This window comes from Camarhynchus parvulus, chromosome 11, assembly GCF_901933205.1.
Source record: "Camarhynchus parvulus chromosome 11, STF_HiC, whole genome shotgun sequence".
NCBI classification, from domain to species: Eukaryota; Metazoa; Chordata; class Aves; order Passeriformes; family Thraupidae; genus Camarhynchus; species Camarhynchus parvulus.
This window is the reverse complement of record NC_044581.1, coordinates 2,180,558-2,194,393: the sequence shown is the minus strand read 5'-3', so window position 1 is coordinate 2,194,393 and position 13,836 is coordinate 2,180,558.

Sequence of the window (13,836 nt, the reverse complement as noted above, 5' to 3'; positions counted from 1 at the left end):
TCGGAAGGACACGCTGCCCCAGGAGGGACCAGCTGCTGCTTGGCTGGGTGGAGCAGGGCCACCACTGTCAGCCCATGGATGTGCTCGTCCCAATCTCAGTGCCAACAGCTTGTGACACAGAGTTGGGCCCTTCTCTCCCCAAAATCAGCCCTGCAGGTCTGGCTGGGAGGTGCCAGGGCTGAACTCGAGCCAGGTTTGAAGCAGGAATGTGAGGCAGGTTTGGACCTTTCCCTCGAAGGATGCGTGAGTGGGGCTGCCTTCCCCAGGCTATTGCTGTACCCTCTTCCAGAGGGATAAAAGAGGATTTATCCTCCCTGAAGGGCTGGGGATTCCCACTCTGAAGCTGCAATTAGACTGGAAACTGCTCCAAGTTTCATCGGTGGATTTGGAAAGGTGGGTGGGAGAAGAGGGGAGCTTGGCACTGCTGGGCTTGAATGCAGTGGCCTGGAGCCCCAAGAGCAGCTCATCCCAATGTCCTGTAGGAGGAATTTCCACCTGCATCTCTCAGGGATGGCTCTCTGAGGTCCAGCCAGGCTGCTGGGTTGGAACTTCAAGGAGCAGAGGTCCACGAACAGCTGAATCCCATCCCCAGCAACCCCTTGTACATTCCAATAAACCCCATCACCGTGGGAAGAGCAGTGCTGGCTCCCAAAATCATCCCAGGGAACAAGAAAACACAGCCTGGCCTCCCCAGCTCCAGCATCTCACAATTCCTTGTCCTTGAGAGGAGAGACCATCCCCACCTGGCTCCGACCTTTCAGGTGGGTGCAGAGAGTGAGAAGGTCTCTAAATATCATCCCAGATCTCCAGAAATTTCCCCCCAGGCTGCCAGAGCAGGCAGGGAGCCCCTGGTTTGCAGCCTGGAGCTGCACAGAGCCTGATGAACCCCCAAGCCCAGACTTTCACCTCAATATCAGCGAGCCAGCAAATCCCAGTGTGTGGGACCACCAGGAATGTGACATTTGCCAGAGCCCCTGCAAGGAAAGCCAAGAACTGGGGCAGGATCTGCAAAAGGCAGGAGCAGGGAAGCCTTTGGGGACACATTAAGGAGACTTTGCAGGAGGAGATGATGCTGACACTCTGCAGACACCCAGCATTTTCCAACAGATCCAGACACGAGCCCTGCTCTCCAAACTGGACCCCGTGGAAAAGGAGGAAACCACATGGCCGTGTCCCCCCTCCCAACACCCAGCTCCTCCAAGGGGATCAACCCTGCTTCCTAAGGGACCTTCCCAGGAGCAGACCCTGCCCTTCCTCCCCCACTTTCAGCCTGAGCATCAGCATCTCTCCGAGCCAGCCCGTATGCGATGCTCGCCCCCAGCCGGTGTGGGGGACTCCCGTGCCCCCCCTCCAGGTCCAGCTGCACGGCACACCCGAGGGGCCGCCGCCGGCCCGGCAGCAGCTGCCTTGGCCCGGCTTCAAGCCCAGCACTGCTCGAGAGCAGCTTGTTATTTCGGTCCTGCTCCGGGGTTATTTTTAGAAAGCGCTGAACACCCCTTCTCCCAAACGGCTCCTCCAGGGATGACCTTGCAGAGCTGCAGCCGTTCATTCCCTGCTCCAGCACCACCCCTATCCTTGGGGACTGTCACCCACCGCCCCCAGGGTCCCCACCCTGTGCAAATCCCGCTGGCAGCAGGGCGAGGAGGGAGGGAGGGAGGGGGGCTGAAGGCTGAACTACATCTCAACCCCTGCCGCCATCCAGGTTCGCTCCCGGTTTCAATTATCACCTGCTGGAGCAGCAGCTGCCGAGTGCCGGGAACTCAAAGCGAGTCAACAAGGTCTTGTTGTTTCAGCTGCTCGGGGGCACGGAGCTCCGTGCGCTCCCCCCGCCCGGCTCCGCAGGGATGCAGCGGGCCCCGCTCGCCCCTGTGCGCGCAGGGCTGCGGCGCTTCCATCATCCCCCCATCCCGCTCTCCCGGGCAGGTAAACGCTGCTGGAGCTGCCGAGGGGGGAGCGGAGAGAAACCTCAATAACAACAAGGGGGAATAAAAAAAAAGAGAGAGAGAAAGAAAGGAAGAAAAAAAAAGCCCCAAGAAGCAGCCGCTGCACAGAGGTTATCCGGGGGACAGAGCAAATAATTGGCGAGGCGAACAATGCATTTTAATTAAACCTCTGCAGGAAACGAGGGGAGGGAATCAAGTTAATTGCATGGAGCGGGAGCAGGAGATTAAAAATGCTCTTTGCTCAGAAGATGGTGGCTCCCATCCGCCTTTGCCGAGGAAAACAAGGCCACCTGGGGTGGCAGTGCCGGCGTGGGGACACGCAGCTCGCTGGCTCTGCCGGGGCTAGGTGTGACAGCAGGGTCTGGGGGGATCATGCTGATCCCCTCTGCCAGGGGGCTGGGGGCACCCGGTCCACAGGGATGGGTACAGGTGTGGGAGCTGTTCCTGGGAAGTCCCACAGGGATGGGGACATTGCTTGTGTCTGCAGGAATAGGACCATGAGACACATCCCAGGGGATGTGTCCCATCACAGCTCTGCCCTTGCCCTGCTCCATGTCCTCTGCTCAGCCCAGGCAGTTCCTGGCACTCTCCCCGTGAAAAACCACCAGCATTTACCTTTTCCTGCCCATGATACTTCAAATTTCACCTCTCTCAGCTTGGGACCCTCTATTTTTTTCTCAGCTACTCCCTTTCCTGATATTTCAAGCCCTTGTTTTCACCCCACCCTGGACACCACAGAGAGACCCTGACTCTCTGCCAGTGAGCCCCAGAACCGCAGCACATCCAGGCTCCCCTCCTGCTCAAGAGAGGAAGCAGCATCACAGACTCCAGGCTGCTGGAAGACGGGGGGCAGGACCGAGCATCCCACACCTGGCACCGGCACAGGGGAGCCCTCCCAGCCCACCCCCATCCCCCTGGGCACCCATCCTCACGGCATCCAAGGCAGGAGGCACCAACCTGTGCCCCGAGGCAATTTGTGAGCTCCGAACCCTGCCCTGCCTCCCGCCGCCTGCTAATGAGCCCCAGCCCGCTCCGCCTGCCATGAGAACAGCAATCAGAGCCACCGCTCGCCTGCTAGGAACAATCTCCCTCCTTCCCTCCTCTGCATAAATTTCCCAGGCTGTGGTTTTCAGCCTCTTATCCCACATAGCTTTATTCACAAGAGAAGTCCCACTGGGGGCAAGGAAATTACTCCAGCGAGGAAAATTACCCGGGCACAGGATGCGCACCCAGGGCACCAGGCGAGGGGCTGGGGTGGTTTGGTTTTTTGCACAGCATCGAAACCAAAATAAATCCACGGAGGGAACTCAGAGCCAAGCCTTGCTCCTGACCACGGGTAAGAGGCAGACAAATTATAGCAATTAAAAAGAAGAAAGAGGCATGTGGACTTTCATATCCACAAACCTCAGGATGCAGCCGGTGGGGGAGAGAGCGTTTCCCAGTCACACACAGGCAGCAAAGCCGACTCACATCACAAAATACTCCGTGTCCTCAGAGGCACAAGCTGTCCCTCCAGGCACCGGTGCCACCAGCGTGAGCACGAGGCTGGGACAGCCTGTCCCTGCACAGGATGGCTGTCAGCAGCAGGACACAGGCTGTATTGTCCCCAGAGCTGGAGACTGAATTGCAGGTTGGCCCTCCCCGCTGTGCACAAGCGCTGCCCTGATGGGAAACGAGAGTTCAGCCGAGATCTTCCGCTTTTCCCCTGCAGCTGCAGGAGGACAGGCAGGAAAACCACAGAGCTCTGCTCAAATGCTCGCACCGAGCAGCTTTCCAGCCAGAGAAACGCTGCTGCTTCACCACATGCTTAAATTGCATGTTGGGAGGGAGGAAATTGGCCACTATTTTCACCCCAAAGCTGTGGTGGAGCCAGGAGGTGAAGCCCATCACGCTGACAGTGAAATGGCTGCAGCATCCCCAGGCTGTTTGTTCAACAGGAGCATCCCAAGTGGGGACAAGGATGGATTGCACTCAGCATCCCCAGGAGAGGGAGCAGAACCAGCAGGGCCAACACAAAATCCCAAACACCCCCTTGCTGCTGCCTCTCCATCACTCCTGGGGCTGTCCCAGCCCACCTGGGGGTATCCACAGCACCCCTGGAGATCTGCAAATATCTGTGGCTGTGGGAACACTCTCCTGTGCTTGCCATGCTGCAGGGACAGGGACCTTTGGCAGCTGCCTGCCGGGAAGGTGTCTGGAGTGCAGTGGGAACATGAGTCAGAGCTCCCTGCTCTCCCTGACGTCTCCCTCCTGCTCATTTATTCAGCACGTCAAATATTTGCCCTGCACAGACCCGCGTTATCCAGGAGGGGTTTTTTTCCTTTCTGCTGGCAGTGACATCTTCAAAAAAGCCACCACAGTGCCATCTTGGGAAACTGGACCTCCCAGCTAAGCAGTTCCAGCATCCTTTTCCTCACCTGCTCCAGGGACCGGCTCCTCTTCAAGCAGCCGTCCCCTCTGTGAGGGATGGAGGGGCTGGATGCCAAAACCCACAGGCTAAAGCACCAACCCACAGGGCTGCAGTGGGGAAAGGTCATTTCAGACCCACTTCCAGCACGGCCTGAGTGACAGCAAAGCTGGGAGCCTGCGGGAAGCAAGCAGTGGCCCTGCTGTCCCCCCATGTCCCCGAGCATCCTGCCTGGAAGCGGCACACGCAGTGGCAGGAGAGGCCAGCCAAGGAAAACTGCTCCATTTTGCCTCCCTTCGGCAGGGAAGTAGCTTTGCTGGCTGCCAGCCCCACAGCAATCCCTTGAGGATCTCAGCCTTTGCCTTTTTTTTTGAGCCACATCCCTGGATTTCTTGCTGAAAGGGGCGCTCACACCCTGAATTCCCAATCCCCAGGGAGAAGGAAAGGTGTTCATCCTTTATTAAAAGCTAAAGGCTGGAGAAGGTGACCTTGAGCAGAGGTGACACCAGAGAATCCGTGTCCCACCTGGCCCCACGGGATTTTTATCCCAGGGTTGCAGCCAAAAATGTCCCATTTCATGGAGAAAGTGCAGAAATGGCTCATAAAGCACAAGCTCGGGGATGCAGCTGAACAGATCAGCTGCCAGATGAAGACAGCGTGCTCTGGGGGAAAACACACCTGCCTCCATCCTGGCTGGAAAAGGAGGAGGAAAATCTCCCTTCAGCCTCCATTCCCAGCAAGGACACACACAAGGCTTTCACCTTTTACAAGAGCTGCCCAGGATCAGGGCTGGCATTTCTTGCTGGTGGGGGCTCCAGGGCCTGCTGGTCCCAAGCCAGCCAGCTCAGCATTCCTCCTCTTCCTTGGGAAGTCACGGTGCATGGAAAAGCCTTAGGGCTGGAATAAAACTACAAAAAGCTTCTGCAGAGCTGTCAGAAACAGCACCAGGAGAGAAGGGAACTGCCTGGTGGGTTTGGCCCCCTCAGTCCTGCATCCTGCTCCATCCCTGAGCTCCATACCCAGCCAGCTCCAGAGGCAGAGAAATCATGCTGATTTCCTGGGATTTTCCAGCTTATCCAGTGTTTACAGAGCTGTCCATCCCTCTTTGTTTGTGGAGGGGCAAATTTGGCTGAGCCCACGGCAAGGACTGCTGGCAGATGAGCTCAGAGTCCTTTGGGGAAAGCAGCAGGGGAAAATCCAGCTCAGCCAAGACACCCCCTGTGTCTCCCAGCTGGACAAGGAGCTGCAGTGACCTTGTCCAAACATGGCCCGGAGTTGGAAGCGAGGAAGGAGAGGATGTGACTCACATCTGGGATGTGGCCACAGAGGACAGATGTGTTTTATTACTGTCCAGCCCCTCTCTGCAGCTCTGTCTCAGTGACTCAGCCTTGCCTTCAGGCCCTTCCTAAAGGAGCCACAGCACAGCCCTTCCCAGCAGCTTCCCTCTGCTGCAGTAAAACTGATTTGGGGAGTTCAGGCTCCTGTGAAGGGGAAAAAATAAATTAAAACAAATCAAAGTTATGCTTCTGCATGGGAATCTTCCAATTTCAGTGGTAAATCATTCAGAGAGGGATGAAATCAAAGGTTTTAGTGGCAGGATTCATCTCTTTGGAGACTTTAAAGCTAAACATGCCCAAATCCCAGTGGGAAGGACCATGACGACTCCCCTGGGTTTTCTTGGACACGTCCCACAGGGCAAGAGGAAACATCTGGAGATGTTCCATGTCTGGAGGGAGGAATAGGGGGATTTCAGCAATCCCGAGGAAACTCAGCAGCATTTAGAGGAGAGAGCCCCAAAGTGCTGAGACCAGGCAGAGCCACCATGTGTTAGACATCAGGTGATCTAAAGAGGGGAGCTCTGCAGCCAGCTGGGTTCAGCTCATCGTTTCTGGCCCTTCCTGTGAATCCCGACACAGCTCCCCCACCCTGGGAAGGGCTTCCCTTGCCACACCAACCCCAAAGAGCCTTTGGCACGCTCACCTGCACTATTTACCAGGTACCGAGGGACACACGGGGTGACAGCCCTGCCCAGACCCCCCTTCCCAGCTGTGCTTTTCCCGGAGGGAGAGCAGCTGGAGCGCATCACCCGGGCTTTTCCAGCCACATCCCGGCCCCGACGGCCCCGGGAGCCAAAGCTCCGCGATCCCCTCGGGGCCAGCGGTGCAGTTCGCCTGGCAGACACTGGATGGGGCTGCGAAACCGGTCACCGGCACAGCTGGCACGGCCGGGGGGCACAGCGGCCCCTGCCAGATGTTTTGGGGTCCCTCTCTGCGGGTGCCAGGCTGGCCGGGTCACAGCTGCCACCGCTCAGGCGGGATGCTGCGCCCAGGTGGCTTCAATCCGGGCTCCACCTCTCCTGGATGCTGAGTGAGTACCTGGCAGCGCCTGGGGAGAGCTGGAGGCTTCACCTCCCGAAGCTTTTCCATGTTCTGAGCACGGAGATGGGAAGGGAGAGCGGGAGTTCCTGCCTTGCGAAGTGCTGATGAAGATTTCTGCTGCAGTGGCAAGGTAAGGTGAGTTTCCTCCCTCCCACCTGCCTGAATCCCAGCTCTTTGAGGGACTCTGGATAAGGACACAGAGTGGCAGGACCAGAGGGAACAGCTTCACATTGTCAGAGGGCAGGGTGAGATGGGGTATCAGGGAGAAACTCTGCCCTGTGAGGGTGGGGTGGCCCCACAGAGCAGCTGGGGCTGCCCCTGGATCCCTGCAAGTGTCTGAGGCCACGCTGGATGCTGTGTGCTTCTCTCTGGGGCTTTCACCTGGTTTTCCAGCACCTTCTTTGCTGTATTGTGCTTTGCTCACCCCTCTTTGCTTAGTGCCAGCTGCAACGTGCTGAGGGGATGGGTGAGGACCAGAACCTGGGTGTTGGGGACTTCTGAGCTGGCTGATCCTGCATGTTGGGGCCTTTGCTGTGGCAGAAGGGCTGCTGGCTGCATTTTGGCATTGCGCCACCACAAACCCACTCCAAACAAAGAGCATTTTGTGGCGCTGCCCTTTGAAGTCTCAGTGGTGGCTGTTGCCAAGCAGGGGTTATCAGGGAGGTGTTGATGCAATCACTTCCTGTCCCCAGGCTGGGCTGGCTCTGTTGCTTGGGGACAGACTGCTGTCCCCTCTGCAGGGCCGTGTGCCAGCCCAGGGTGTGCAGAGCCCCCTTTGCTGTGGCAGGGCTGGTGGCAGTGACACTCCCAGCCTTGCTGTGATGCCACCCTTGTCTCTGCTCTGCTACCAATCCTTGAGAAGCTGCTCCATGCCCTGCCCTGCATCATTAACCATTTCCTTTCCACCCTTTCATTACTGCTGTGGGCAGCTGGGCTGGGAGGAAGGGGGTGCAGAGATGGGCAAGTGTCACAACACGACACAAAATGAACGACACTCACACGCTGAGATCTCGAAGGCAAAAAAGCGTGTTTATTTCTGGACCTCGATATTTATTATTTAGAATTTTATTATTTAGAATTTATTATTTAGAATTATTATTTTTATTATTTAGAATTTATTATGTAGCATTATTATTTTTATTATTTAGAATTTTATTATTTAGAATTCTAAAAGTGACTATGGATTGGAGGATGAAACTGCCACTTCTCTAACTACACTGATCAAGCTAACAGTCTATCAATTCTCCTCCAGAAAGGAATGCAAAACAATCATTATTTACATGAAAAGTGTGTGAGAAACTCCATTACAAAAATGTAAACATCAGGAGGCTTAGAGGAACTTTAGAAGAGCAGGGTGACAGGCAAGCTCTGCTCCCAGGGGTGCTGTGGGTGGGCAGAGCTGGGCAGGGAGCAGAGCAGCAGCCAGGGGAAGCCTTGGCAATGCTGCAGGGATGGTTTGAATGCTGGGTTCCTGCTGGGGCAGCAGGATCAGAGCTTGGGGGATGTCCGGGGAGTCCTGGCTGTGCCGTGCTGCTCAGGGACGTGCTGCCTCCCAACGGTGTCCTGGGGACACAGCCGGTGTTGGCACCACGTGTGTTGTCCCCTCTGTGGGAGCAGGATCAGTGGCCTGAGCCCGTGGGTTGGATGCTGAGATCTCTGTGCATGCTGAGAGCAGAGTGGCAGCAGGCTGTCACTGCTGCTGGGCTGGGACACGGTGTCCAGGGGACACTGGCACAGGACATGGCTCTGCCCCACAGCTCTTGGGGGATGCAGATGGGGACAGTGCTCAGACAGCCCATTCTTCCCCATCCTTCCTGCCCCTAACAGCAAATTCTCTCTGCCTTGGGCTCCCCTGGACTGGGCTGGTGGTGTTTGATCCATTACACCATTTGACTCATAATTATTAACCCTGTATTGTCTTTTGATCAATTATCAGAGCCTCAAATGACCTCAAAGAACCCCTGTGACATCAACTCTTCTCTGGGACTTCAGGAGAGGGTAGAACCAGGGAGGAATTAACTCATCGCCTTTATCACTAACTGGGGGTTCTTGTCAGTCATGCTAATTTGCTAAAAACACAAAATTGTAAATATTTACAGGGCGTGTTTTCATTCAGCGTGTCGTGCACATAAGGATCCTTTTAGAGGGAACCCCTTTTTATCACCTAACCCAGTCTGGCTCACAACTTTAGCACCAGGGAAAAGGTTTTGGTTCCTGGTGACTCTACCAGGACTTGTGATGCAGCTGCTTGGACTGGAGACCATCCTGCCCCCACCATCCATAATTTTTAAAGAAATTGTGGGTTCTTTGTGGTGCTCCAGGAAACTCCAGGAGTTCCAGAATCCAGCACTGGAGTAGAAGTACAAGAGAAGGCATTTTGTGGCTAGCATTTGTGAGTTTGCATTTGAAGATCTCTTGTGGGGTTTTGGGGGTGGGAAAGGGGCAGAAGGGGTGTCCATAGGGGGGGGTTTGTTCATTCCCTGTGTTTTGTTCTTCCCTCAGTGTTGGAATGCCAGCCTGAGTTCCTCAGAGAGAGGGATGAATGCAGGGGTTGAATAAAAGCCTTTAGACAAATTAAGATATATTAAGCCACATAGATATGAAGTAGAAGCGTAGGTTTAAGTTTGGAGTAGGTGGAAGTGTAAGTTAATAGTTTTAAGCGAGTAAAAATACATTTTAAGTGCCTTAATAAACTGTGTTAGCCAGTAAAGGCCCTAAGGCCTAGTTTAAAATTAAGTAATTTAGTTCCAGACTTAACAAAGACATAGCAGAACTTTGCTTGTGTCTCTAGAACAGATGGAACTGTATGTGTAAATAGATAAAACTGTTCATGTGAATAGAATAAACTTATAGATGGAAATTTTAAGTAAGCAAACAGTATATTTGTGTAAATAGATAATATTATATATGTAGGTTTTTAGGTAAGAGCTGACACTACTTTAGCACACTAGAATTAATTTAGATTGGTTTAGAAAGAGTGTTTTAGAATTGTGCTTTCAGATGATTGGATGATTTATGAATAAAAACATAAATTATGTTTATTATATGTATTGAGGTGTTTGGCATGCAGGAACAAGAAGAAGAAAAGAAGAAAGAAGAAGAAAAGGCCGTGGTTCCTGCTGCTGCTTGGAACATTGGACTCTGTGCAGGGAACAAATTCTGCTGCTGCTCCTCACAGAACCTGGGGCTCTGTAGCAGAGAGCAGCCCTGCAGCTTCTGCGTGGGACTCCATGGCAGAAAGATTTTAGCACAGACTTTAATATTTAGTATGGACTTTTAGACTTAGAACTCTTTGCCTTTGCGACTCATCTATTCATATAGAATAAATATGTACTCGATTAAATAATAGAATACATAATAAATAATATAGAATTATATAATGTATAAAATATAAAAATTATATATTAATATTAAAATTGTCTATAAAACAGATTTTTATATAAAATATAAAAACTATATATAATTATATATTACATAATAAATTAAATATTATATGATAAATTATATATACCTATAGAAATTCATTATATAATATAAAATTATATAGAATGTATTATTTATTATATAATATATAATAATATATATTATATATAATATATTATTGTAATATTTTTATATATAGACAAATATATAATATATATTAAAAATATACAGTTATATTAACATAAATTTAAAATATATATAGCAAAATTAATAATAAGCATATAATATAGGTATATAAATATATGTATATTAATGTATTAATTATTATATAATGCATATTATTATATATAATCTATAATACATATAATATATGTAATATTTTGTATAGATAAATATATATATATAAATATATATAATATATATTTATATTTATATATATTTATATATATTTATATATATAAATTTATATATAAAAATATATATGTATATTCAAATAAATTTTAAATAAATAAATAAATAAATATATATATATATATATATAAAATAAACAACTTTATAGCACCCAACAATTGCTCTTTTCTCCTTTAAGACCCCAGGCCCAAGAGAAGCTCAGCAGGGCCTTCAGACTGTCCCTGCCCAGCTCAGCCTGTGCCCAGGGTTAAGTGCTTCTCCTTGCAGTGTGTCTGCATTTCCCGGAGTTGGGGTTTTTTGTCCAATACTTGCAAGTTTGTTTGTTTTATTTTTTTTATGCTATAAAAAAAAAAAAGTGAAAATAAAGTATGGATTCAAGGTGGGTTGTGCAGTTTGCTCCCACAAGCAGAAGGGTTTGTGTTACTCCTTGAATCCCAGAGATTCGAGTCCCAGTCCTGGTCAGAGAAGGTTTTTTCTCACACGTTTTTCCAGCTCTGCCTGTTAAGGGTGGCCCAGGGCAGAGTGAGCCCTCTGGGAGTGCAGAACCTGAGCACAGATCCCAGCCAGGACCCAGTGGCTGCCAACTCTGCTGTCAGCAGCTTTTCTCCTGTTTGTGAATACAAACATGGGCTGCAGCTGCAGAAAATAAAGATCCCCCAAAACTCCCCGTTCAATTTAATAATAAAACACCGGTGGATCCTAACAGATAAAAAACATTTTTTATCGTGGAAGAACTGGTTTGGAATTCTACAGAGGTGTACCCAGTGCAGAAGTTGGAGAAAGGAGGGACCTGGCCTCCCTTTGGCAGCTTAGAAAGTGACTTTATGGCAGAATTATTATGAAAACTCTCTCAGCAACAGCACTGGAATGAGATTTTATGCACTGAACTCTTCTTTATATTTTCCTGAGGTCACAGAGGTTACCTGGGGTCATTTGAGGCCCTGATCAGGGTTATTTTAGGTCATAGGGGTCATTTGAGGTCATGATCGAGGTTACTTCAGGTCATAGGGGTCATTTGAGGTCATGATTGGGGTTACTTGAGGTCATTGGGGTCATTTGAGGTCATAGGGGTTACTTGAGGTCATTTTATCGTTTTTCGTTCATCCAGGGGTTACTTGAGGTCATTTTGAGTCCCTCTTTGGGGTTACTTGAGGTCATTTGAGGCCCTGATCGGGGTTACTTGAGGTCATAGGGGTCGTTTGAGGTCATGATCGGGGTTACTTCCAGTCACAGGGGTCATTTGAGGTCATGATTGGGGTTACTTCGGGTCACAGGGGTCATTTGAGGTCATTGGAATATTTTTTAATTGATCTGGGGGTTACTTGAGGTCATTTGTGTCTCCATTCATTGATTGTGGGATCAAATGTGGACACAGGGAGCCTTGGGGTCATTTGTGTCCCCATTAATTGATCAAGGGGTCAAGTGGGTTGATTCTTATGAACTGTGGCCAGACAGGAAGGGACACTTTGGCGTAATGGATCAAACACCACCAGCCCAGTCCAGGGGAGCCCAAGGCCTCAGGTGACACCAGTGGCCTATGGTGTCACCCATCCTTTGCCCTCTGTCCTCTCAGCATAGTGACAGAGGCTGGTTATTAGCTTTATTAATATTTATTATTAATTAGTAATATTTGTTTATTGTATTAGTATTTATTATCATCTCCTGTAAGCAGCAGCATCTATGGAATTGGTGTTAGCTATTAATACAATCATCAATAAATTCTACTGTTGGGATTACATTATCAGTTAAATTATCTATTAAATCTATTATCTAAAAATTATCTAATAAAAATTATCTAAAAATTATCTATTAAATCTATTAAATTCTATTTACAATATTATCTTTTAGGATCCAGTAGTACAACCACTCATTACAACCTAAAACTATGATTATTTCTTATAATAAACAGTAGATTTATTAATATTGGCAATTAGCAAGGCATTATTAGCTGCCACAGGGGTATAAATGCTTCCTATGGAACCTCCATGGGATTATGGAATTCCTTTCCCACCCTTCTGTTTGTGGGAGCAAATTCCCCAACTCCACTTTGAATCTTTATTTTCACACAAAAAAAAAAAACTCGCAAATATCAAAACAAAAAAAAAAATCTCAACTCCTGGAAATGTTCACACAATCCAGATAAAAATACATCCAACCCTTTCAAAGCTTTAACTGGACACCGGGTGTGGCAGGGGGACAGCTCCCCTCTGGTCAGGGCTGTGCTGGGGACAGCACTGGGACACCCAGGGGACAGCAGAGCTCTGAGGGTGTCGCTGAGAGGGGCTGGGATGGGAACTCGGGGCAGGTTCCTGCTCGTGTCCCCTCCCCAGTGCAGAGCCACAGAGGGGTTTGACCTGGGGCTGGCAATAACTGAGCACAAAACCCCTGAGATGTCCCTGACTGCTCTGTCTAATCTTGGTTTTAAATTTGTGGGAGCTCTGGGCGCTGCTGTGCAGTGTCCCTAAAATAAACCCAGAGGGGAGAGGGGAGCCCTGCACAGCTCCAAACCAGACATCCTAAAGCTTTCCTGTGGGAAGAGCAGTGCTGGCCCCCAAAATCATCGCAGGGAACAAGAAAACACAGCCTGGCCTCCCCAGCTCCAGCATCTCACAATTCCTCATCCTGTCCCTTGTTCCTTGAGGGGAGAGACCATCCCCGCCTGGCTCCGACCTTTCAGGAGGGTGCAGAGAGTGAGAAAGTCTCTCTAAATATCATCCCAGATCTCCAGAAATTTCCCCCCAGGCTGCCAGAGCAGGCAGGGAGCCCCTGGTCTGCAGCCTGATGAACCAGCCCCCCCCAAGCCTACACCTCAATATCAGCAAATCTTTCAGTTCCCTTCCCACCCAAACCACTCCAGGATTCTTTGCCAGCTGCAGCAGTGGGATTTTCCCGTATTTCATCCCCAAACCCGGGGAGGATGGGAAGATGCAGCCCCAAAGCAGAGGCACAGCCCTGCATTGCAGATCCTGGCCAGCCCCAAATTCCCTGCAAGCAGCTGCTGCCAGCCCTCCCAGCAGGGCTCTAAATCCACCCGGACCTCCCTGGCTCCAGCTGGCTGAACAAGCTGGCAACAGCAGAAAGAGAGGCAAAGCCTCTTCTGCTGAGGGGAAAAAAAAATTGGGAGAAGTCTCCATAAATCCTGAGGCAGTTACTGGTGGAGAGGACTCCCCTCCTCCTGCTCCACACTGCAGCACAAATTATGGCCCCAGCTTCGCTGTTGTTCAGTGATGAACATCTGAAAAGGCTGTGACAGCTGAGAGGAGGGATGATTTAA